We start from the raw sequence: 27,617 nt of genomic DNA, 5'->3' as shown, positions 1-27,617 counted from the left end.
CTAGGTCATAAAAATTTAAAATTTATCATAAATTTACAATTTTTATGGTGGTTTTTAATCATAGGTTTCTAATTAAATTACAATTAATTATGAAAATCAAATTAATTCTAAATTATTCTAATTTTCAACAAATTAATCATAATTACAAATTAGATTGCATAATTAACAAGACTAGGCATTCAAACTTGTTAAACATATGCAGTAGGTCAATCAAAAATTCAAGATTTATCAACAAGAATCGCAAATATTTAATTTAACATCTTAAATTTACGAAATTTTGCATTCGAAAAACTAAAACCTTCGAAAAGTCATAGTTAGGCTTCGAATTTGAGAATTCTGGGTTCGGCAGAAAAATAATAATTTTGTCAAAATTTTAGAATGCCTTTTACATGCGGAATTGACACAAAAATCACTCAATTCGGATGAGTAACGAAGAAACTGCCGAAAAACTGCGTACGTATAATTAAATAAACGCAATTTGCAATTAATTAACAATTACGAAAATTAATCACCCCTTTTAATTCTTGCAAATTTGTAATATTTAACCATGTTCATGCAATTTAGATTATGAAAATAATAAGGGGCTCGTGATACCACGGTTAGGTTATGATACATATGACATTACATAGATCATGCGGAAACAACCATTAACCCAGGACAACATATTATTTACACATAATCATATAGCATAATTTAGATGCATACTCTTTGTTGCGTGCCCTCCCTAGCTGCGCCCGAACCGAACAAGAACAAGTCTTTAGGACTCCAAGTGTCGTCCCTCCGTAGATAGTCCACAGCACGTCCGGATCCGCCTTAAGATTGACCAACTAGAATCGCCCTTAAGGTACTAGAAAATTTCGGCACTTTTATGAGCAAGATGTGTGTTTTAATTTTCTCTCAAAAAACTCACTTTTGAATACTTTTAAACTTGTTATAAATTGTGAGCCCTAGCCTCATATTTATAGGGGTATGGAAAGGGAATCGAAATCCTATTCAGATACAAATTAATTAAACCTAGAATCCTACAAGAACTCTAATTTAATTAATTTATCAAATAGAATTAGGAATTTAATCATTAACCGAACTCTGCATGTTTTAGGAAACGTGCACGAACACAAACACTTGCACACACACGCACGGCTGCCACGATGGGCCCCATGCGTGCGCGCGAGCAGCAGCCCACGCAGCGCCCGCGCGCGCTGCGCGCTGCGCGTGCTGTGCGCGCTGCGCAGCCTGCTGGGCCTGGCCTTGCGCTGGGCCTGGCGTGGCTGTTTGTGCGGCGCGCTTGGCTTGCTGGGCGATGGCCTGGCTTCGTGCTGGGCCTCGTCCGGCAGGCCTCGTCCGATGCTTATTCGTACGATGCGCTTCCGATTAAATTTTCCGATTCCGGAATTCATTTCCGATACGAACAATATTTAATATTTCCGTTTCCGGAATTATTTTCCGATTCCGGTAATATTTCCGATTCTGACAATATTTCCGTTTCCGGCAATATTTCCGATTCTGGCAATATTTCCATTTCCGATAATATTTTCCGATACGCACCATGTTTCCGTTTCCGGCAACATCTACGACTTGGATAATATTTATATTTCCGATACGATCCATATTTCCGTTTCCGGCAATATCATCGTTTCCGGAGTATTCATTTCTTGCCTGTGACGATCTTAGCTCCCACTGAAACCAAGATCCGTCGGTTCCGAATATTCATAGATGGAGTATTTAATGCCATTAAATACTTGATCCGTTTACGTACTATTTGTGTGACCCTACGGGTTCAGTCAAGAGTAAGCTGTGGATTAATATCATTAATTCCACTTGAACTGAAGCGGCCTCTAGCTAGGCATTCAGCTCACTTGATCTCACTGAATTATTAACTTGTTAATTAATACTGAACCGCATTTATTAGACTTAACATAGAATGCATACTTGGACCAAGGGCATTATTTCCTTCAGAACCTCCTTGCACCCACGTGGCTACGCCATTGATTGATAGCTAATCTGCGAAGAGACCGCGAAGGAATAATAATAACTTACTTCTTGCAACCATATATCCATTAAAAACCTCCCGTGTTTGACAACCAAAATCTCTCACACGAGCAAAAATGTCAAGTTTGTAGGATTCTATAGATGCATAAAGCGGAATTTCAGGAAATAATTTCTTAACATTTATCATAAGATCACATGCATAATAATAATACGAATCAGATTTGTGATTGGGAAATAATGACATTTGTAAAGTTTTCTCCCCTTTGTATGCAAGCTTTGAAGATTTGAGAGCCCCTTTGTTGCTCCTCTATTTAGTCCACGAACACTAGTTGAACACCAACGTCTGCTAGAATGGAAGAGAAAACTTCTCTTGATTTTGGTGGTAGTATAAGCGGCGTTTCCAAGGGGAGAAGTTTTGGGTTTTTTTGTTTTAAAGTTCTCGATTAACCTGTTGTTCGTAAAACCTAATATTATATCAATAATTTAATATTAGAGTTCTAGGTTAATTAGGATAATTAATTCTCAATCCCTTTCCCCTTATGGTCGGCTGGTAGAAGGCCCACTAATGGGATTGTTGTTAGGTTATGATACATATGAACAACATAAATCATGCGGAAAAACCTATATGTCAGGATTCATATTAATTGCACATAATCATATAATTAGTCTAGGATGCATACGCATGGTAGCGTGCCCTCCCTAGCTGCGCCCGAACCGAACAAGAACAAGTCTTTAGGACTCCAAGTGTCGTCCCTCCGTAGAAAGTCCACAGCACGTCCAGATCCGCCTTAAGATTGACCAACTAGAATCGCGCTTAAGGTACTTAAGATTTTCGGCTAATATGGGCAATATTATGACTGAATTTTTCTCTCAAAATGTCACTCTGAATACTTAAAAACTCGTCCATGAATTGTGAACCTAGGCACATATTTATAGGGCTATGGAAAAGGATTTAGAATCCTATTAGGATACTAATTAAGTTAATTAGAATTTTATTAAAACTCTTTTAAACTAATTCTATCTATTAGGATTAGGAATTAATCATGGAACGAATTCTATTAGCTAGGATTCATATCGAACACAAACGTTGCACAAGCACGAGCAACGCACAGCCCGCGCAAGCCTTGCGGCCCACACGAGCAGGCGCAGCTCGCAGCCCACGAGCGTCAGCCCACCCCCGCGCGTGCGCCATGGCCTTGCTGCGCCTGGCCTTGCGCTGGGCCTGGCGTGGCCTTGGCTGCGTTGTGTTGGGCGCTTGGCTTGCTGGATGCGGGCCTGGCTTCGTGGTGGGCCTTCGTCTAGCAAGTCTCGTCCGATGCTTATTCGTACGATGCGCTTCCGATTAATTTCCCGATTCCGGAATTCATTTCCGATACGAACAATATTTAACATTTCCGATTCCGGAATTAATTTCCGTTTCAAACAAATATTTAATATTTCCGTTTCCGGAATTATTTTCCGATTTCCAATAATATTTCCGATTCCGACAATATTTCTGTTTCAGGCAATATTTCAGATTCCGGCAATATTTCCATTTCCGATAATATTTTCCGATACGTACCATGATTCCGTTTCCGGTAACATCTACGACTTGGATAATATTTATATTTCCGATACGATCCATATTTCCGTTTCCGGCAATATCATCGTTTCCGGTGTATTCATTGTTTACCTTTGACGATCTCAGCTCCCACCGAAACCAAGATTCGTCGATTCCGAATATCCATAGATGGAGTATTTAATGCCATTAAATACTTGATCCGTTTACGTAATATTTGTGTGACCCTACGGGTTCAGTCAAGAGTAAGTTGTGGATTAATATCATTAATTCCACTTGAACTGAAGCGGCCTCTAGCTAGGCATTCAGCTCACTTGATCTCACTGAATTTATTAACTTGTTAATTAATACTGAACCGCATTTATTAAACTTATCATTGAATGCATACTTGGACCAAAGGCATTATTTCCTTCAGTCTCACACTTGTCCTTAGGGACAAGTGTGCATTTCCTAATTCCTTTGTCGCTCGATGCTTGCTCTTGAACATAAGATAAGAGTTGTCATCCTTATTATGTCCAGAGGTGTTTCTCGGTTTCAGAGTTCAACTGATCAAATAAACAGATAATCATAGCCTATGATTCATCTGAGCACGGCCATGCATTTTACAGTTTCTAGCTCTCCGAGTGGCCTTGTACAACTTTTAGCATCTCATCCCGATTTATGGGAGGACAATCCCAATCTTGTGATCTTGAAATTAGACTTCGTTTAATAGGTGATTACTTGAGCGTTGCCTTTATAGCCACCTTTTACGGTGCGACGGTTGACAACGTCAAAGTAAGCAGTTCTCAAACAAGTAATCTCAAATCACTCAGGTATTGAGGATTTAGTGTCTAATAATTTTAATAAAATTTACTTATGACAGATTTTCATCTCTTATAGTAAAGTTTCATAGGTCTGTCCGAAATAGTCTTCCCAAAGTAAGTATCTATGTAAATGATTACGATATTGCCATGTCCACATAGTTCAAGAAACAGAACTACTAGTCATCTTGCATTCTAGTCGTCTAACGTTTTCTATGCCAATGTGTTCAACCAAGGGCAAGGCAACAGGGAGCAACAATTCCACCTTTGGTTCGACCCATCACAAAACTTCCACACCTATTCCATTGTTTGGAACCCAAAACTCATCATGTAAGTGTAACCCAACAAACATAATATGTTTGATTACATTATTACTAGTCTTTTATGCGCGCATAGATTAATAATTCATGCTAAAATAGTACTCCCTCCGTCCCTTAATACTCGCATCGCTTTCCTTTTCGGGCCGTCCCTTAATATTTGCACCGCTTCTATAAATGGAAATCTTTACCAATATTATATTATTTCTCACACTTACCTACTACCCCACCTACACCCCTACTCCCTAAAAAAATCATTTAAAAATACACACCCTCCACTCACCACTTCCCACCCTTACACATTTCCCACTAACTATATTAAAAAATACTCCACTATTGTAGGGGGTGTTTTTTTTCCCGTTCCTACAAGGGGGGGGGGGGGGGGGGGGTTGGCACGCGGCGGTTCGTTTAGAGAACCGTTGAATTGTTTTTGCACCTCGAAGGAGTCGCCACCAAACTTTATTTTAGGTCCCGTTTGGGAAGACCGCAAAAATGACTCTATTTTTGGATAAGGCCTTGAATCCTTGAAACGGATGGGTGAGATCCGGGCTCGGGAACGAAAATGCTTATTCGGCGAGCTTTAAAAATATTAAAGTACGTTGGCACAACATTATTTCGAAAATAAACCCTAAGATTAGACTATGTGGGTTTGAAATTTAGAGCAAAATAGAATTTCTAATTGTACGGTGGTCACTTTGCTTTAAAGATTGATTTAAGGAACCTAAGGCCGGTTTGTCCAAAAATATCTTCGTTAAGCGTGATGTAACCCTTGTATTTTGTTGTATTTAGCATGTTGGTGATGAAAGCGATAAAGCACATAAAGCAACATCACAATACTAAATAATGTGCGAAATTAGTAAATACAAGACCCCCTAGAAAAGGACTAGGGAGTAGGTCCACATTGCCCAGAAATGGACTAGGCAAATAAAGGTGCGGAATTGAAAGTGCAAAATTGAACTTGCGGTATTGAAATTGCGGTATTGAAAGTGCGATATTGAAAGTGCGATATTGAAAGGTGCGGTATTGAAATTGCGATATTGAAAGGTGCATAATTGAATTTTTTACTTGGGCACATGAGATTCGAACGCCAAGCGGCTCCTTAAAAATAAGTGCGCCCGACACGAATTCAAAGCCAAAAATCTCAACTTGTGAGAGGTTGCTCAACCCAAATATCCTAGATTTTTCATATTAAACTTGAAATTGAAAGCTTGAATATTGAAATGTTTGAACTTGAAATGATTGAAATTTGAACTTGAAATGATCCTAGTTTAGAGAGGTAGTTATGAACAACCCTAAACATGGTGGGATCTTGAAATTTGAAAACTTGAACTTGTATATTGAAAAATGGAGTCTTGAATCTCAAAAGACTAAACCTTTAAATGATAAAAAGGTGTCATCTTTGATTACTCCACACTTGAAGGTGATTCTAGTTCAAAGAGACGAATGTAAGCAACTTTGAACATCCTTGAATTTTGAAAGTTTGTATTTTGTATTTTGAAAAAGTTTGTATTTTTGAAAAAGCATGTATGATTGTTGCTAGTGGTGTTTTTTATGGCAAAAAACACCAACTTGCTAATCATTTGAAATCAAAATAGCATGATGGATTGAAATGGGATTCGGATTTACCTAGTTAGGCTTAGGCACGAGCTCCCAATTTCTTTTGAATTTAGGAATTTTGTATGTGTTTTTGAGGAGTTTTTGAGTTTGTATTGTGAGGAGTAATGTCGAAATTACGACGTTGTATGTGTTGTGCTCCCCCCTTTTTCTATGCAAATGAGGGGTATTTATAGGAGGGAATGGTGCAAAACGCCAGCACACGCCAGCGCCTGGCGCCCGGCCAGCGCTGTGCGCTGCTGACGTGGCCTGAATGCCGCCAAAAAGGACGGAAAGATGCCGTCCTTGATTTGTCTTGTATGGGTGTACCTTCGTACGAATAGTACGATGTTTGGCTTATAGTGTTTGCTTGGAGGTTAAGACTTGAATTTGCGTCTAAAAACAAGCCTTTCTCGGGTTTTTGAATTCTGGTTTTACGAAACGGGGCCCGGCATGCTCGGTTTTGTGGGTCGGCGCCCGAATTTGACTTGCCTTATATGATTTTGAGTGGAAAAGGCCTAGTAAGACCAATGGGATAGTCCACTAATTGAGATTGAACTTGGATTTTGAAATTGGATTTTGGAAGTTGACGTCACCGCTGATGATGACTCAGACTGACCCTGCATGGTAGCGAGTTCCAGCTTGCCTGGGTTGATTTTGTATAGGCTGGATTGTATTGTGTTTGTATGGTTTGAAACTTGAATTTTTGTATGGTTTGTATGGTTTTGAACTTGAATTGGTTTGTAAAATTTGAAGATTGGCTTTTGTATGTTTGAATGCTTGAAATTGTATGCGTTGTGTGTGCCTTGAAATTTTGTAGCTATATGCATGCATGACAATTTTGCGAAAAATTTTGAAAAAAATTTGCCCATTTTTTCGGGTGTATGTACCCACTATAAGCCCCCACTTTGACTGAGGTTTTTTGGTTAGGAAAAGCGCAAGTCAAAGTATATTCAACTCTTGCTTATGCACATGCAGACTCGACTTAGGACGCCGAACTAGGACTAGAATGCTTGAATTTTGAAAGAAAAAATTGATCTAAAATCTGCCCGAAGCGTTGATCTGGACTGCTTTGAAATTGCGCAGCTTGCGGCTTTGGAATCTTGAATAATGGAGGTTGTACTCTGCTGTCCGAAACACTAAAGAGTGTGTACTTGGAGTCATAAGAGAGGACGGTGGCCTCGTCTTTTGATGCAGGCTCCCTGCGCTTAGCGCGGTCTTGGCGCCTGGCGCCTGTGAGCTGTCGTGCAAGCTAATTCTTGTATAAATAGGGAGCATTTCGGATCATTTCTTGTATCAATCCTTCCCTTTTATCATTGCATACTGCTTCCTCTCGAAAATAAAATATGGATGTGTCCTTTGAAGGTGCCTTGAACTCGTAGCTTGGTTCGCTAGGAAAGTTGGAGAAAAGGGAGCTTAATGGCATGCTTCTTAGGGTGCTCGTCTCTTTCCGGTTTGTAAAATTGGATTTGCACTTCATTCTTGCTGCTCTGGAGGCTTGGGACCCGAATCATCATGTCTTCCGCTTTAGAAATAATGAGGTATGTCCCCTCCCTGAGGAATTTAGTGCCATATTGGGGTGGCCCATGATGCTGGAGCCATGCATGCCTAGTGTTGAAGAACACTTTTTCTTGAGCTTTGAAAGGTATTTGGGCCAGAAGCCCCCACTTTTGGGTGCTGTTGTATATGGAAGAGGGGTGGATTTGTCCCTCTTTGTCACCTACTTTGCTGGGCTTGATGTTCCCAAAGTTTTCCGCTTGAGAGCCTTGAGTTTTTGTATATTTGCTCGCTTCCTCTTTTCGAAGCAGGGGTTTGGCAATGGCGATGCCTCCCTAATTGAGATTGTAGAGCAGTTTGCTAATGGTCGGGACCCAATGCCGCTCGTGATTGGCGAAACATTGATGGGCCTTGACATGCTGAAGTCGGACCCCTCTTCATTGCCGTCGGGAAGTCCGGTATTACTCCAAGTAATGATCTGGAGCCTTCTTGTATTTTGAATTTTGTACTTGTATTTGAATTTTGAATGTTGAATTTTGAAATGCGCTTCTTGTATACTCCCCAAGGTTTGGCTTATGGAGAGGATCATGTTGGTGGCACCACCGGAGAACATGGCGAGCTACAATAGAAGAGGATTCACCGTGAGGCCCATGGTGTATGGTCGGCTTTCATTGGATGAGTGGAGATGCGCACTCTCTGGGATTGAATCTTGTATAAGGTGGGTAGTTCCTTGGTGGGGAATTGCTGCTATGAGACATGCCCTTGGTTCTACTGCTTTGAGGGTGCCAAGCCTCACAATGCTGGTTTTCTACTCGCCTGCTCGAGTGATGAGACAATATGGCTTGAAACAGGAGATGCCGGACTGTATTGAAGAGAACCCGAGACCTGCTGCGCTGAATGCAAATCGACTTGAAGTTTGGAGGCGGTATTGGGTCGCCAAACCATTCTTGAATATCTATTTCCCACCTGAGCCAGTTACTCTGTCTGCGGGGTACATTGTATGGATGAGAGGCCTAGGCCAGAGGGACATTTCTTTCTCAGGACCAGCTAGAGTCCGAGGTTCTAGAGCTAGCCGTCCTGCATCAACTGACTATGAGGAAGGTGACGGGAGTGTGGCTCATCCGGTGCTTGACCGTTCGGAATCCAAAGGAGGTTCGTCGTCCTCCCGTCTTGGAAGGCTTGCAAGTTCCTTCTCCCGCCGCTTGGGCAAGGGGAAGATTGATGATTGATTGCGGGAGGAGCCAGGGGATAGTACTCAAGGTGCCAAGACTCGAGAGCATAGTCGCCCGACCTTAGATCTTTGTAGGCTAAATGTGTTTGAAATTGTATTGGAAGGAATTGTGTTTAGAATGTGTTTGGAAGATGTGTTTAGAAAGATGTGTTTGGAAAATATGTTTAGGAAGTGAAAAGACTTTTGAACTTTGCTTCACTTGATCCTGACTTTGTATTTGAATTAGCTTTGAAGGCCTTAGGGCCCAAATAAAGAGTTATCGTGTTAAATTCCGCTTGAACATGCTTTGCTTTGAATTGGCACATTTGGAATAACAATAATTGAACTTTGAAATTTGATTTGATTTTTAGGATGCCCTTAATTGAGGAAATTTTGAATTTTTTTTGTATTAAAGTGGCCGGGCCTCGAAATGAGGTTGCCTACGTGTCCCGTTAGGGAATCAGGCCGGACGTAGTTCTGACTACCTTACAAGACCTGAATTTGGATTCATGAATTTGAACATGGAACTTAGACATAGAACTTCTTGAGTTGATCGAGGTTGGTAAGAGATCTGAATTCTGTTCCGTCGATGTATGTTAGTTCGCCTGCTCCCCCTGAGAGGATTTTCTTGACAATGTATGGGCCTGCCCAGTTGGGTTTGAATTTTCCCCTTGGGTCCATGGTGCTTTTGCGAAGGGCTTTCAGGACAAGCTCGCCTTCCTTGATGTTTCGGGTTCTGACCCTTTTGTTGAAATGTCTGGCCACTCGGCGCTGGTAGACTTGTACATGGTGAGCGGCTTGAAGCCGTCGCTCGTCGAGCATGACTAGCTCGTCATATCTTGCTTGTACCCATGCAGCTTCTGGGATTTTGCTTTCGAGGACTATCCTTAGAGTAGGTATCTCCTGAAGGAAATATGTCCTTCACCCAAGGTGCATTAAGTCTAATACGTACCAAGGTTCAGATTAATTGCGAACAATTAATTCAGTGAGATCAAGTCATCGGAACAGCTAGCTGGAGCAATGCTTCCGATCAGTGAGTTCTAATGGATATTGAACTCACAACTTACTCTTGACTGAACCTACAAGGTCACACCAATGACACGTAACAGATCACCGGATTAAATGAATCGGAAATTCATTTAATAGCTTTTCGGCATTTAAGTTGGAAACGTATTATACGATACGACCTTGCATCGGAATCGTATATCGTATCGCGAATATTCGTAAGCTAGGCGAAACGAATAAATCGTATCGTACGACGGTGATTCGTCGTATACGAATAGATAAATAATATATTGGAAATATATTAAACGCGGATACGAGGAGCGGCCCACGAGCCGAGTGCACGAAGCACTCAAGGCCCATGGGCGCGCGCGCTAGGCAAGCAAGCAAGGCGACACAACAGCGCTGGCCCATGGCCGAGCAGCTGTGTGTGCGCGCGGGCCAAGACCACGACACAGCAGCAGCAGCGCGGCCCACGACCCAGCTCGCTGTGCGTGTCCGTGTGATGCTGCGCGGGCTTGCTAGCCGGCCTTGCCTTATGGCTTGGTCGGTTAGTAAGGTTATGTAAATAACCTTATGACCTAATTTCCAACTTACTGCAATCACAATTCAGATTACTCAAAACCCTAGAGACACAGAGAACCCTAATTCTCTCTGTGCCTCCAAAGTGAGTTCTTCCCAAAAGGCAAAGTATCTTGATTAATTGTCTAAGCTACGATTATCAAGACGGATCTGATCGTGTCGGTGAACCAAGTAGAGGAACGACAATTGGAGTTCTTTGTTCGTGTTCGTTGACGGATTATTGTGAAAGACACGCTTCGAATGTAAGTATGCTTAATCTGTGCTTTATACATGTTTCCTGGCTTTGGGGATTGTTCCGCACATGTTATTATGTTTAACTGTATTCCCCTACAGTGGTATCATGAGCCTTATGTATTCAAAGCATGAATTAGTATGATTATTATTGTTTTTGCATTGTCGAAATTTTTGGATTTTTTGTTGATTTTTCGGAATTTTTTCGAATTATGGGATTAATTGCGAAATTGGCAGTTCCGAAATCAAAAATATTCGCTTTTTCGATTTTTAAAACCCTAATCTGATGGAAATCGATTTTCTAAGATCAAATCATGGGAATAGAATTGCGAAAACAGGACTCGAAGCATCAGTTTTTGGGCGTTTTTGTTAATTTTTTATTAAAAATTAAATATGTCGGACAGTAATTCAATTAAAAGGTCGACCGAAACGACTCGGAATTGCTTGAAATTCTGACACAATGTTGATGGGTACATGCTTGATCTATGGAAATAATTTCAGATTTTTCCGATAAGTATAAACCCTAATTTTGCCTTTCCCCAATTCGTAAAATTTACAACCCTAATTGAATTTTAATTAATTTTGGATTAATAATTCGGTTAATTGGGGAAGGGGATATAATTTCATGGGTCAGTGGCTAATTTTAAAAATTATTGGATTAAAATTTTGAATGGCTTCGTTAATTTTAATCGCACTTAAACCAAATTATTAATAATCTGAAATTTAATTGTTTACGAACGATATAAAGTTTCGGATTTTATTAATTAAATGTTCAAAATTTAAAGTTGATTCGATCGTTCTTAAAAGTTTGAATATTGTTAGCCCTTGATTTATTAATTTTACGAAATTGGATTGTCGTTAAAGTTTATTAAATCGTTAAAAATCGTTGTTTTTCAAAAAAAAATTAAATCGTAACCTTTTTTTTTGAAAAATAAAATTAATGCAAGTTCGTGAATTAAATTTAATTTTAATTAAGTTGGTCCGTTTTACGAACCAAAAACACGAACATGGGCATGATGGAAGTATGGCTCGTCGAGCCATACGAGGCCATTGTGCTCGCCGCGCCATGCGACACGGGCATCAGCACAAGGCTGCGTGCCTCGTGCGCGCTAGGCAAGGCAGGGGCAGACATGTTGCTTGCGGGGCTGCGACGAAGCAAGCACAAGGCTTGGGACATCCAGCACACTCGACGCACAACACACACGCAGCGCAGGGGCAGCTAGGCTGCGGGTACGCGATGCGTGCGCGCGAGCGTTGGGGCGCGAGCGATGGGGCGGGGCGTGCGGGCAGTGCTCGTGTGCTCCTAGGCCTCTCGCACGATGGGCAGGGGCGCGCGGGCAGTGCTCGTGTGCTCTTGGGCCTCTCGCACGACGGGCTGGGCGCAAGCCTAGGCCGTTTAATTGAACTTTTTTTTGAATCGTTTAATTAGTTGAGCTTCGTATATTTGCATTAATTTGGGCTAACGGGATATTTAATTTAATATTTTATTTGCTTGGGCCGGGCCGCGAGTTTTAATTTAATATTTCATAATTAATTATCCGGAATAATTATTGGTTTGAGTGGGAGCCACTAAATGAAATTAAAATGAAATAATTATTTTAATTGTTTCGTAGGTCGCATTATTTTAATTAAATTCAATTTTAATTAGAATAAAGTCTAAGGATTAATAATTTGGAAATTGATTAATATTTCAGGACGCGTTTATGTGAACGTGAATTTTAATTAATTCACGTAAATACTTGCATATTTACATGGGCCATTCGTTTTAGCATACGAATGGGTGAATGCGTAGAATATATATTTTATGCAATGCAGGTACTCCAAGTGACTAGTATGGCCAAATTTAGGATAGTTAAATACGGTCTGCGCACCGTTCTATCTTTGAATGTAAAGTTTTAAATATGGTCTGCGTACCATGGAAATTTTGATGTAATTTTATTATTTTCAAGTATTTCTAAGTTTAGAACTTTAAGTTAGCATTTGAACGAAGATTCAAGACGATGCCAAGCTAACAAGGAGGTGATGAAGATTGGATGCTTCAAGACAAGATGTTTTGGGCCATACTAGATCACCAATTATTTATGCAATTTAATATGTATATTATGCGTGAATGTATGAATGTATGTATGCTTTCCATGAACAGGTTGTTTCTTATGACTCGATTAGATTGAGTTCACTAAATAATCGAACCAACATAGAAACAACTAGGTCCAAAGTAATATTGAGTTTAAAAATTGCCTTCCAAATCAAGCACTTACAAAAATCTAGGGATCTAAGATAGTAGGTTTACGCTAAAGCGAGGTGCTATTTTAGTTGACTTAGGTGGTAAGGCGTCCTAAAGGAGCACGTTGATTGTGGTTACAACTCAAACAACAATGGCATTATGTTGTGGCAATGGGATAAATTATGGCATTAATTTATTAACCAAGAGTAATTTGGAGATTACTAGAAATAGGTTTTGCTTACCTAAAATCTTAAACTACTTAAGACATGCTAAAGCTGCTTAAGGATTTAGGACTTTTGGGGTCTTGGAATCATTTCATTCATTTTGGACCATGTTTTATTTTTTGCATGAATGAAATGTTTAATAGCTTTGATGATTGCGTGAATGCTTTTATTTCAAGTTATTAAAGTATGATAACTGTTTTCTTTGCTAGTTCATTTTGTAGAATAGTCAATCTTCAACCTTATTGCGTTCGGACAATAGAACTGCGATATTTCCTCGATCGATTGGTAACTATTTTTGAGAGCGATTCTCAAACAAAAGGAGAGTGAGAGCGTATCTTGAATGCTATTTTCTTATAGTGATCTTCATGGTTGTTTTCAAACTAGAATTTGAATGGTAGACCAATTGGACCTCATATATTCAGAATACTGGGTAGTTTTGAAATAATGAAGTATTGAGTTAAAGACTCATGTATAACCAATGGTTAACAACCAATTTTCTTTTGATTCGACAATGAACTAGACTCGTTGGATGCGGTCATTCAAAGTGAATAAAAGAAAGGGACTTTGTACGCATAACAAAGTAAGAAGATCAAGCAAAGATAAAATCTTTAGGACTATAAGAAAACGTGCTAGAAAGGATAGGAAAGGGGAACAAAAGAAATGAATTCAATATTCAGTTTCTACCTAAAAGTTTGTGTTAAAGAGAAACGACTTAGCAAATAAACTCCTATGGTATTAGATTACCGCTTGAGGTTCTAAACTCTTGTTAAGAACTCAAATTCCGGGAGCTAAGTCTGGTTATTGACCTACAAGTGGGAAATGAAGCAAAGTTGTGCTACATTAATTGTAAGGTCATCATGTTTGTTTTAAAGTCCTTCTAAAGGCTGAAACTTAATGGTATTATGTTCCAATCAATTTCTGTTTGGACAACGGAAAGACTCACATTCAAAGTAAACAAAAACATTCGTTAAGTGTTTATTTGAATGAAATGGTCATTTAAGGGTTGAGTCATATGATTGATTAATAAACAAACGAATCTCTTCACACTCAAACTTCAGAAGGTTCAAATCAAGCACTTTGATTTGTGTTCCACATATCTTTGGCAATGTCATACGACCATATCAACAAGTCAACATTCTAAGATTCCATGGCATGGATTTCTGAAAGTTGGTTAATTTAAGACACGTGGGTCTTGCTTGTTGAACATGACATAAGAATGGACTATTGTTAGAAGTATCTAGACAATGAAGTTCATGGGCCAAATATGGATTTTATTACTTACCTATTTCACAAGATTTTGAGAAAATATGGATATATTTACTCAACGTGAAATATGTGAAATGCTTTAATGCGATTCACAAAAGAGTATAAAATCAACTTGGCAAGAATTTTGGAACATCTAGGCTGGGACAAGGTGATGTTTGCATGAGCCAAGAAAGATTATCTAGATTGTTTATATGGCAATATGACAATTGGAGCTCCATAAGAATATGGTATGTCCAAATGGAGAAATCGGAATCTATTTCGATTAACTATAATCACGACTATTTTCCTATATAGTTTCTAAATGGTACTCTCAAGTGACTTTCACACTAAACAAAGTTGTCAAAGCTAAGGATAAGATGTCATAAGGATTGAACTTCGGTTCAGTACATCTTTTCAGTACATATATATCTAGGGTTGTCAAACCTAGTGGGAGTTAGCGTTTACATCAAACAAACTCAAGGATAGATATATGTTTCTTTATGAGCGACTCATAGAAACAAAAGGTATTGATTCTACCACAAATCCGAGAACATATGGTTCTTGCTTAAGATAATGTCTTTTAGGAAACCATCATATTTCCAAAAAGGCAAGTGGGAGAAAAATGACCTCGAATGGACTTCGAGTCAAGCAACAAACAAATGTAGGATACTTAGGAGTCTTTGGAAAAGCTCCGTACTTAGAAGCCTTTGGAAGAGCTTCATGAAGACTTTAGAAGTGCTTCAAGAGAATCCTAATACTCAAAGGACTTGAGTAATGTCTTTATAGACACTAACGTTTGATGTTCAATACCTAGGTAAATCGTATAAGATATAGAATTCAACCAAGATAGATACATAGATATCTTGAGGAATGAAAACTATGAAGACTTTGGAAAGTGCTTCAAAAACATACGACTTACAGGTTAGCTACGACGAATTAAAATTCCCAAGTATGGTTCGAGGCCATACAAAATGGTTTGAGGCCATTTCATCCAAAGTACCTTCATCTTGAAGAATCAAATCTATGATTTGGTTGATTTGCATAAAGGGTTCACTCCCATTGGTTGCAAACATGTTTTCTAAACATACAACGTTGATTTGCATAAAGGGTTTACTCCCATTGGTTGCAAACATGTTTTCAAAACATACAAAGATGATACTGTATACACATACAAAAGAGAAGCTAGATTGGTGGTTAAAGATTGTAAACAACTTCACGGCGTTGATAATGTTGAAATCTTTTTCACCAAGTCGGAATGCTTGAACTATTTTGGATAAATCTAGCAATCATTGCATATGGCAATATGGAAATTGGAAAACGAAACACCTTACTCAATTGGACTTGTAGAAAGGAATTGTGTACATCACACAATGTAAAAGTTTTGGATGCTAGATAAAAGAGCAAGCTTAAGAAATCTATTCGTAGATTAAAGCATGCAAGTGGGAATTGGACCATATTTGTCTAAAAGGCTATTGAGCAATCATAGCTTTATGAAAATATGGATCATCTTATAGATGAGGAGTTTAGTGGGAGAAAGGTCAAGTTTATTGGTTCTATATATGAGATACATATCTCTCTATTGAAAATGACATTCAAATGGTTAGATTTGAAAGTATTGTCAATATTAGAACCATGGCGGAACTTAGAACATACTGGGTTAAAGATTTATTGGATAGGATCTAAAGCGTTGTTTGGATTCTGTAAAAGTAATTACTAAATCAAACACAATGGAGAGACTCAAAAGGGACTCTCAACCCACATGAGTAAGTCTAAGTTATGAATGCTTTAACTAAGTATAAAGCTAGGCTGTTATCACTAAAGTTAAGCATGAAGGACCTTGAAGAGGTGCCTTCACCTTATATCACATGGCAATGCCAAGATTTTAGCAAGATTCAGTATCTCTTGAAACAGAATAAAGCTAAAAGTCACATGGATGGATTTGAAAATGCGAATGGTTTTTGCATTACAATCAATCATGTATAATGTGATATATAGATCGCCAAGATAACTCGTGAACATTGGATCGTGACGAGTTTATACCAATCTCTATTGATCTGGATCAAAGATCATTGGAACAGTATCAAGAACATCCAATACATTTGGACATGTAGGATGAGCACTTGATAAGAGGAAGTGAAGATAACTAAAGTTTTGATGCTACATGCATTTGCCTAAGAAAAAGTTGAATCTTGTTGTTAGGCAAACCACAAACATACACGGGCAATTGGGCGTCGTGATTAAAAGGTGGTTACATAGGTTCTAAACCATATGTGATGCATGGGAAACTGAATCGATGATTAGTTTCCAAGTTCTCAGTTGAAAGATGTATCTCCCACATCTCTGTGAACTGGTTGGAGTATTCCAAAAGGATGGCATCATTTGAAATTCTACATAATTGAAATGAATTCATTGTTGCCTAAGAAGCAATGAAAGGGAATTGTTTTAGTGGGAGTTCTTCAATGAACTCAGGTTGATCACAAGTCTGCTACCTGGATGATTTTCTATTTTAGATATGATTATCATTCTAAACAGCAACAAAAGACTAGATCATACTAGAAACATATTCAAAGATCTTTTCATCTTACATCGAAAGGCTTTCGATAGAAAAGATGCTAAGGATAGCAAAGTATGATAAACTAAACCTTTGCATTGAATGAGACACAACATTCATATGCAGAAATGGAATCAAGTTTGAGTTCCATGAATGTTTTAAGTATTGGGTGAAAGGCCTATATCTATAAAACATTAAATTCTTGATTTTGGGTTAGAGGCCCACAAATTGGTAAGCATTTGGTTTAAACATTTATCATTTATGAAATTATATTTCATAGTTCATTTAATTGTGGTTTAGAATTAAATGATAAGTCCATGTGATTCAAATCATTCAAATGGGATGTCAAGATGGATTCTTTGGCAAAGAAACACCCATAAGTGAACTTGAATTCTGAAGTCACAAAGGATCCCTAATCCAGGTCATTGAAAGGTGGACGACCAATGACTAATGAAGATTAGATTGCAAGTAGATTACTTAGTTCTGTTTCTTGAACTAGAGTGACTGGATGTCAGAATCTTTTGCATAGATACTTATTGGATCTTGTATCGGATTGACCATGATAACGCTTTAAGAGATTAAAGTCATGTCATAGGTAGTTCTCATTAATGGTGATTAGAAACCGTTCCTCAGAACATGAGCGATTATGTCTGCTCGTTTGAGAATTAGTTCGCTTTGATACTAGCTAAACGTCGCACCGTAAAAGGAGGCTATAAAAGCAGTTATTGGGCGTACTATGAATCAAAGTGAGTGTTCATAGATTGCAAGAATGGATTGTCCTCCTATCTTTGATAGGATATGGAGTTGTTGTGTAACAAGGCCTCTCGGAGAGTTAGATACTGTAAAATGCATGGCCGTTCTCAGAATGGTTAGGCTTAACCTCCTGCAAAAGTTTGACAGTTGAACTCTGTAATCCGAGAAACACTTCTGGACCTAATAAGGATGGCTTGGATCTTACCTTATGTTCAGTAAGTAACACTAAGCGACAAAGGAATGTGGATGCACACTTGTCTGAATGACAAGTGGGAGATTGAAGGAAATATGTCCTTCACCCAAGGTGCATTAAGTCTAATACCAAGGTTCAGATTAATTGCGAACAATTAATTCAGTGAGATCAAGTGATCGGAACAGCTAGGTGGAGCAATGCTTCCGATCAGTGAGTTCTAATGGATATTGAACTCACAACTTACTCTTGACTGAACCTACAAGGTCACACCAATGACACGTAACAGATCACCGGATTAAATGAATCGGAAATTCATTTAATAGCTTTTCGGGATTTAAGTTGGAAACGTATTATACGATACGACCTTGCATCGGAATCGTATATCGTATCGCGAATATTCGTAAGCTAGGCGAAACGAATAAATCGTATCGTACGACGGTGATTCGTCGTATACGAAACGATAAATAATATATCGGAAATATATTAAACGCGGATACGAGGAGCGGCCCACGAGACGAGTGCACGAAGCACTCAAGGCCCATGGGCGCGCGCGCTAGGCAAGCATGCAAGGCGACACAACAGCGCTGGCCCATGGCCGAGCAGCTGTGTGCGCGCGGGCCAAGACCACGACACAGCAGCAGCAGCGCGGCCCACAGCCTAGCTCGCTGTGCGTGTCCGTGTGATGCTGCGCGGGCTTGCTAGCCGGCCTTGCCTTATGGCTTGGTCGGTTAGTAAGGTTATGTAAATAACCTTATGACCTAATTTCCAACTTACTACAATCACAATTCAGATTACTCAAAACCCTAGAGACACAGAGAACCCTAATTCTCTCTGTGCCTCCAAAGTGAGTTCTTCCCAAAAGGCAAAGTATCTTGATTAATTGTCTAAGCTACGATTATCAAGACGGATCTGATCGGGTTGGTGAACCAAGTAGAGGAACGACAATTGGAGTTCTTTGTTTGTGTTCGTTGACGGATTATTGTGGAAAACACCCTTCGAATGTAAGTATGCTTAATCTGTGCTTTATACATGTTTCCTGGCTTTGGGGATTGTTCCGCACATGTTATTATGTTTAACTGTATTCCCCTACATCTCCAGCTCGATAGGTCGTACTGCTTCCATTCCATAGACCAATGAGAACGGAGTTACACCAGTTGAAGTGCGAATTGAAGTTCGATATCCCCATAATGCGAAATGCAGCTTTTGGGGCCAGTCCTTGTAATTGGTAGTCATTTTCATGATGATGGTCTTGACATTCTTGTTGGCTGCTTTGACTGCCTCATTGGTTCGTGGGCGATAAGGTGAAGAGCGATGATGTTGAATTTCCCGGAGCATGGGTCCGTTGGGATTGTTGTATTGAAGATTGTACGGTTGAAGCTTGAAGATGTTTTTAGAACTTGAACCTTTGGAGTTTGTAACTTGTATTTTGTACTTTGGAATTGTAGATGCCTTGCTTGGCACAACCTTGCTCGGTTAGAGATTATAGAACTTGAATTTTATACTTAGGAATTGTAGATGCCTTGCTTGGCACAACCTTGCTCGGTTAGAGATTATAGAACTTGAATTTTGAATTTTGTACTTGTTGAATGGGTCTTCACATTCTCCTTGGAAATGGGTTCTCTGATCGTTGATGAACTTGTGAGGAACACCGTATCTGCATATGATGTTCTCTTGAATGAACTGGGACACTTGCTTGGAACCCAATATCTTGAATGACCTGGATACTTTGACTCTTGAATAAACCCGACCTCTAGCTTCTTAGAGATCTCTTCTTGAATTTTGAGGGAAACATCCGGTTTCATGCGACGGAGTTTCTGCTTGATGGGCTTTGCCCCTGGAATAAGGGGAATTATATGCTGACCGATGCTTGGATCAACCCCTGGCATATCATGATAGGACCATGCGAAGATGTCTACATACTCTGAAACTAGTTTTGAATCACTGCTGTTAGAAAGGTTGATTTTTTCTGTTTCCTCAATTATGGGCGTCCTATTTTCATGATTTCCGATAGCTTTTAGAAATTCAAAGTCAGTTTCTTGTGAAGCAAAGTTGTGTGGATTAGGATTTGATTTTGAATTAGGACTCGAAGAGTAAGTAGAAATTGAAGTGTTATTGAAATCAGCAATCATTACATCGACTATTTTGACTTGTAGCTCGGCCTTTAGAGGCACTTGATTGATGCAAGACTCTAGTTCTAGACACTTAGACTCATTGCTAGACTCGAAAATTGAAAGACAGACTCTGGACCTGGACAAAGATACTAATCGAAAAGATAGTTCTCAGGGTATTCCCAGACATCTGCGTTGTAATCGTCATAATCCTCGAAGATGGGACTGCATGCACAGATTTTCAGGGCTTGATCCCAGACTTGGTTCCATGTGCTGTAAGGAAATGCGGCGAAGCTGCCCTTGCATGAAGTGTTGAGCCCTAAGAGAAACATTCTCACCATTTTTCCCTCTGGTAGCTCAGGCTGAATTGTACGAGCGGAGATTGCCCATCGCTGGTAGTATTCTTGAATGCACTCATCCTTTTCCTAGCGTACAACTAGCTTTTGCTTGATGAGAGTGTCTCGGAAGCTTGAACCTTTGAGGGTGGGGTAGGAAGGGCCATCTAGTATTTCCTCGAACCAAGGCTCTCCGAATAGTAGGTCGAAGTTAGTAGGCACATCGATTACCAGGAACTCAGCATTATCGTAATAGGTGTCAAAGGAGAAAACCAGCTCAAGGACTCCCAAGACTTTGTATGTGACACCCTGGAGTTTGACAGTTTGCTGGGCACTCAGCATGAGATCGTACTCGGAGAATCCTAAAGCCTTCACGGTGGTGAGTGGACAGACGTTCTCTTGAATGTCGGTGGTTACCCTAGGCTCGGGGATCACCCAATTTTGAGCACTTGGAAGTAGATGGCAAAAGCTTGGAACCATACGCTCGTAACCTGGCTTGCATATTGTGGAGATCAGATTGCATGGAAACTCCTCTTCTTAATCTTCGCAGTCATAGGAGATGGCTTGTACGGAGGGGGTTTGCTTAGCCCCGGGTGGTAAGGGTAAAGTTGTTAGGTTATGATACATATGACAATTCATAAATCATGCGGAAAAAACCATAAACCCAGGAAAACATATTATTTACACATAATCATTTAGCATAGATTAGATGCATACTCTTTGTTGCGTGCCTTCCCTAGCTGCGCCCGAACCGAACAAGAACAAGTCTTTAGGACTCCAAGTGTCGTCCCTCCGTAGATAGTCCACAGCACGTCCGGATCCGCCTTAAGATTGACCAACTAGAATCGCCCTTAAGGTACTAGAAAATTTCGGCAATTTGAGCAAGATGTGTGTTTGAATTTTCTCTCAAAAACTCACTTTGAATACTTTGAAACTTGTGTTATAAATTGTGAGCCCTAGCCTCATATTTATAGCGGTATGGAAAGGGAATCGTAATCCTATTCAGATACAAATTAATCAAACCTAGAATCCTACAAGAACTCTAATTTAATTAATTTATCAAATAGAATTAGGAATTTAATCATTAACCGAACTCTGCATGTTTTAGGAAACGTGCACGAACACAAACACTTGCACACACACGCACGACAGCCACGATGGGCTTCATGCGTGCGCGCGAGCAGCAGCCCACTCAGCGCCCGCGCGCGCTGCGCGCTGTGCGCTGCGCGTGCTGTGCGCGCTGTGCGCGCTGCGCGCTGCGCGCAGCCTGCTGGGCCTGGCCTTGCTGTTTGTGCGGCGCGCTTGGCTTGCTGGGCGATGGCCTAGCTTCGTGCTGGGCCTCGTCCGGCAGGCCTCGTCCGATGCTTATTCGTACGATGCGCTTCCGATTACATTTCCGATTCCGGAATTCATTTCCAATACGAACAATATTTAATATTTCCGATTCCGGAATTAATTTCCGTTTCGAACAAATATTTAATATTTCCGTTTCCGGAATTATTTTCCGATTCCGGTAATATTTCCGATTCTGACAATATTTCCGTTTCCGGCAATATTTCCGATTCTGGCAATATTTCCATTTCCGATAATATTTTCCGACACGTACCATGTTTCCGTTTCCGGCAACATCTACGACTTGGATAATATTTATATTTCCGATACGATCCATATTTCCGTTTCCGGTAATATCATCGTTTCCGGAGTATTCATTTCTTGCCTGTGACGATCTTAGCTCCCACTGAAACCAAGATCCGTCGGTTCCGAATATTCATAGATAGAGTATCTAATGCCATTAGATACTTGATCCGTTTACGTACTATTTGTGTGACCCTACGGGTTCAGTCAAGAGTAAGCTGTGGATTAATATCATTAATTCCACTTGAACTGAAGCGGCCTCTAGCTAGGCATTCAGCTCACTTGATCTCACTGAATTATTAACTTGTTAATTAATACTGAACCGCATTTATTAGACTTATCATAGAATGCATACTTGGACCAAGGGCATTATTTCCTTCAGTCTCCCACTTGTCCTTAGGGACAAGTGTGCATTTCCTAATTCCTTTGTCACTCGATGCTTGCTCTTGAACATAAGGTAAGAGTTGTCATCCTTATTATGTCCAGAGGTGTTCCTCGGTTTCAGAGTTCAACTGATCAAATAAACAGATAATCATAGCCTATGATTCATCCGAGCACGGCCATGCATTTCACAGTTTCTAGCTCTCCGAGTGGCCTTGTACAACTTTTAAGCATCTCATCCCGATTTATGGGAGGACAATCCCAATCTTGCGATCTTGAGATTAGACTTCGTTTGATAGGTGATTACCTGAGCGTTGCCTTTATAGCCTCCTTTTACGGTGCGACGGTTGGTCAACGTCAAAGCAACCAGTTCTCAAACAAGTAATTTCAAATCACTCAGGTATTGAGGATTTAGTGTCTAATAATTTAATGAAATTTACTTATGACAGACTTTCATCTCTTACAGTAAAGTTTCATAGGTCTTGTCCGATACTAGTCTTCCCAAAGTAAGTATCTATGCAAATGATTATGACATTGCCATGTCCACATAGTTCAAGAAACAAAACTACTAGTCATCTTGCATTCTAATCGTCTAACGTTTTCTATGCGTCCAATTTTATAGAAAACTCCGATTAGGGACCATTTTCAACCTTTGACATTCAAGTTCACTTGATAGACATTTCTTAGTCACAGGACTGGTCCTGACAGTCTATCTTGAATATATCGTCAAATTGAAGGGACTCATCATTTAATAAACCACAAATTAAATGGAAAAATGAATTCCTTTCATTTATTGTGAATGATTAACCAATAATGTTTTACAAAGATTTAAACTCTAAAACTTTAAAACATTAAACAGAGACATCAAAGCCATTCTCCAATATGCTTGATTCCCATAGCTGCAGTGTGCGAGTTGTGCTTCGCCTGCGGCAGAGGTTTAGTTAATGGATCTGATATGTTGTCATCAGTTCCAATTTTGCTTATCTCGACTTCTTTTCTTTCAACGAACTCTCGTAGAAGGTGAAATCTACGAAGTACATGCTTGACTCTCTGGTGGTGTCTAGGCTCTTTTGCCTGTGCAATAGCTCCGTTATTATCACAATACAGGGCTATTGGTCCTTTAATGGAAGGGACTACACCAAGTTCTCCTATGAACTTCCTTAGCCATATAGCTTCCTTTGCTGCTTCATGTGCAGCAATGTACTCCGCTTCAGTTGTAGAATCCGCAATGGTGCTTTGCTTAGCACTTTTCCAGCTTACTGCTCCTCCGTTGAGGCAGAAGACAAACCCAGACTGTGCTCTGAAATCATCTTTGTCGGTTTGGAAACTTGCGTCCGTATAGCCTTTAACAATTAATTCATCATCTCCACCATAGACCAGGAAGTCATCTTTGTGCCTTTTCAGGTACTTCAGAATATTCTTGGCAGCAGTCCAATGCGCCTCTCCTGGGTCTGACTGGTATCTGCTCGTAGCACTGAGTGCGTACGCAACATCCGGGCGTGTACATATCATAGCATACATTATTGAACCAATCAATGATGCATATGGAATCCCATTCATTCGTCTACGCTCATCAAGTGTTTTTGGGCACTGAGTCTTGCTTAGAGTCATTCCATGAGACATGGGTAGGTAGCCTCGCTTGGAGTCTGCCATCTTGAACCTATCAAGCACCTTATTGATATAAGTGCTTTGACTAAGTCCAATCATCTTTTTAGATCTATCTCTGTAAATCTTGATGCCCAATATGTACTGTGCTTCTCCTAGATCCTTCATCGAAAAACATTTCCCAAGCCAAATCTTGACAGAGTTCAACATAGTAATGTCATTTCCGATAAGCAATATGTCGTCGACATATAATACTAGGAAAGCAATTTTGCTCCCACTGACCTTCTTGTATACACAAGATTCGTCCGCGTTCTTGATGAAACCAAAGTCACTGACTGCTTCATCAAAACGTATATTCCAGCTCCTGGATGCCTGCTTCAATCCGTAGATTGACTTCTTTAGCTTGCATACCTTTTTAGCATTCTTTGGATCCTCAAAACCTTCAGGTTGTGTCATAAACACAGTTTCTGTTAAAACGCCATTTAAGAAAGCAGTTTTGACATCCATCTGCCATATTTCGTAATCGTAATATGCAGTGATTGCTAACATTATTCGAATAGACTTTAGCATTGCAACTGGTGAAAAGGTTTCATCGTAATCCACACCGTGGACTTGCCTGTAACCTTTTGCAACCAATCTAGCTTTGAAAACTTCAAGTTTCCCATCCTTGTCCTTTTTCAGTTTGAAAACCCATTTGCTTCCAATGGCTTGGTAGCCATCTGGTAAATCGACCAAATCCCATACTTGGTTTTCAGACATGGAGTCTAATTCAGATTGCATGGCTTCTTGCCATTGCTTGGAGCTAGGGCTCGTCATAGCTTGCTTGTAAGTCGCAGGTTCATCACTTTCAAGTAATAGAACGTCATAGCTCTCGTTCGTCAAAATACCTAAGTACCTTTCCGGTTGAGATCTATATCTTTGCGATCTACGCGGGGTAACATTTCTAGATTGACCATGATTCTCACCAGATTCTTCTAAAGATCTCTGAGTTTCATCTTGAATGTCATCTTGAGCATTCTCTAGAGTTTGTTGTTCGACTCGAATTTCTTCGAGGTCTACTTTTCTCCCACTTGTCATTTTGGAAATGTGATCCTTCTCCAAAAAGACACCATCTCGAGCAACAAACACTTTGTTCTCAGATGTATTGTAGAAGTAATACCCCTTTGTTTCCTTTGGATAGCCCACAAGGATACATTTGTCAGATTTTGGATGAAGTTTGTCTGAAATTAATCGTTTGACGTATACTTCACATCCCCAAATCTTAAGAAAAGACACATTTGGAGGCTTTCCAAACCATAATTCGTATGGAGTCTTTTCGACAGCTTTAGACGGAGCTCTATTTATAGTGAGTGCAGCTGTATTTAGTGCATGTCCCCAAAATTCTAATGGAAGTTCGGCCTGACCCATCATTGACCTGACCATGTCTAGCAAGGTTCTGTTCCTCCGTTCTGACACACCGTTCCATTGTGGTGTTCCAGGAGGAGTCAATTCTGATAGAATTCCACATTCTTTCAGATGGTCATCAAATTCATAGCTCAGATATTCACCGCCTCTATCAGACCGCAGTGCCTTGATCTTCTTGCCTAATTGATTCTCTACTTCACTCTGAAATTCCTTGAATTTGTCAAAGGATTCAGACTTATGCTTCATTAGGTAGACATAACCATACCTACTGAAGTCATCAGTGAAAGTGATAAAGTAGCTGAAACCACCTCTAGCATTTGTACTCATTGGTCCACATACATCTGTATGGATTAAACCCAATAGTTCATTTGCTCTTTCTCCAACTTTAGAGAAAGGTTGCTTTGTCATTTTGCCAAGTAAACATGATTCGCATTTACCATAATCCTCTAAGTCAAATGGTTCTAGAATTCCTTCCCTTTGAAGTCTTTCTAAGCGTTTCAAGTTTATATGGCCTAATCGACAATGCCACAGATAGGTGAGATCTGAATCATCCTTTTTGGCCTTTTTGGTATTTATGTTATATACTTGTTTGTCGTGATCTAATAAATAAAGTCCATTGACTAATCTAGCAGATCCATAAAACATCTCTTTAAAATAAAACGAACAACTATTGTCTTTTATTAAAAAGGAAAATCCCTTAGCATCTAAGCAAGAAACTGAAATGATGTTTTTAGTAAGACTTGGAACATGGAAACATTCTTCCAGTTCCAAAACTAGCCCGGAGGGCAACGACAAATAGTAAGTTCCTACAGCTAATGCAGCAATCCGTGCTCCATTTCCCACTCGTAGGTCGACTTCACCCTTGCTTAACTTTCTACTTCTTCTTAGTCCCTGTGGATTGGAACATAAGTGTGAGCCACAACCTGTATCTAATACCCAAGAAGTTGAATTAGCAAGTATACAGTCTATAACGAAAATACCTGAAGATGGAACGACTGTTCCGTTCTTCTGATCTTCCTTTAGCTTTGGACATTCTCTTTTGTAATGGCCTATTCCATCACAATAAAGACAGCTTGATGTGGACTTGTCCTGCTTTGATTTAGCATTGCCCTTGGACTTTCCACCTTTCTTGAATGGTCTCTTTCTAGCCTTGAGTAAATCTTTGGCTTCACAGTCCAGTACTATTTCAGCCTTTCTGACAAGGTGAATAAATTCTGCAACTGTTTCTTCTCTTGGTTCACTTAGGTATAGTTGCTTGAAGCGACCAAACCCACTGTGTAGTGAATTGAGCAAGACAGAGACTGCCATCCTTTCGCTTATTGGTGTTCCTAGTAGACTTAGGCGATCAAAATATGAACACATAAGATCCACATGGAACCTCAGTGGGACGCCTACCCTTTGTTTAGTGCGAAGGAGCTGAACATGTGTTTCTTGGACCTCCATCCTATAACACCTGTTGGGAGAACTAACCTTTAGACCAGACATTGATTCAATCAACTCATGGACGTTCAGGTCCCTGTCCTCCGTACTTCCACGACAGATATCCCTCAGATTCTTGATGAGCGTAAAAGGTTCATAGGCTACAAACCTTCTAGCCCAATCATCAGGGATATTGTTCAGCATGAGACTCATAACCTTTTTGAGATCCGCATCCCAGGCGTAAAATCTCTCAGGGGTCATGTCTCTGGCATAGTAGCTTGGCATGGGATGTGACAGTACATACTCAAGTCCATTGAGTTTGACTATTTCAACTAGCTTAGCTTCCCATTCAAGAAAATTTGTCAGGTTCAGCTTGACCATAAGCTCAGAACCCATGATGATGTTTTGATTGTTGTTTGCCATATTAAAAACTACAATTGAAAAGAATAAACAAATAAATAACCATTCACAGTTTCTCTTAATAAACTTAAATTCTAGCATACATGCATAATTCAGTGTTTATTAAGCATTTTATTCAAATTATGTGTTCCGGCAGGTGTGAATAAAATGATTCCAAGATCCTAAAATCATTGAAGAACTAAGCACAGTTTGTCGACTTAATCCTAGAACATCTTAGGTAAGCAAAAGCCTTTTGCTAATAGTCTAGAAACTATTCTTGGTTGATAGGTACGTCTAAGAACTTATTAGGTAAACCTATCGAATTTGCCACGACATAAAAGGACTCCTTACTTATATCGTTG

The 27,617-nt window shown here is 39.9% G+C and overlaps 1 pseudogene; it reads left to right on the top strand.

The window, feature by feature from the left end:
* Positions 1-2,340: 2,340 nt before the first annotated feature.
* The window catches only part of LOC130462680 (xyloglucan endotransglucosylase protein 1-like), a 35,943-nt pseudogene continuing 10,666 nt past the window's right edge, over positions 2,341-27,617 (top strand).

This window comes from Spinacia oleracea, chromosome 1, assembly GCF_020520425.1.
Source record: "Spinacia oleracea cultivar Varoflay chromosome 1, BTI_SOV_V1, whole genome shotgun sequence".
NCBI classification, from domain to species: Eukaryota; Viridiplantae; Streptophyta; class Magnoliopsida; order Caryophyllales; family Amaranthaceae; genus Spinacia; species Spinacia oleracea.
Note: the sequence above shows the minus strand (reverse complement) of the source record. Positions and strands in the feature narration are given on the sequence as shown.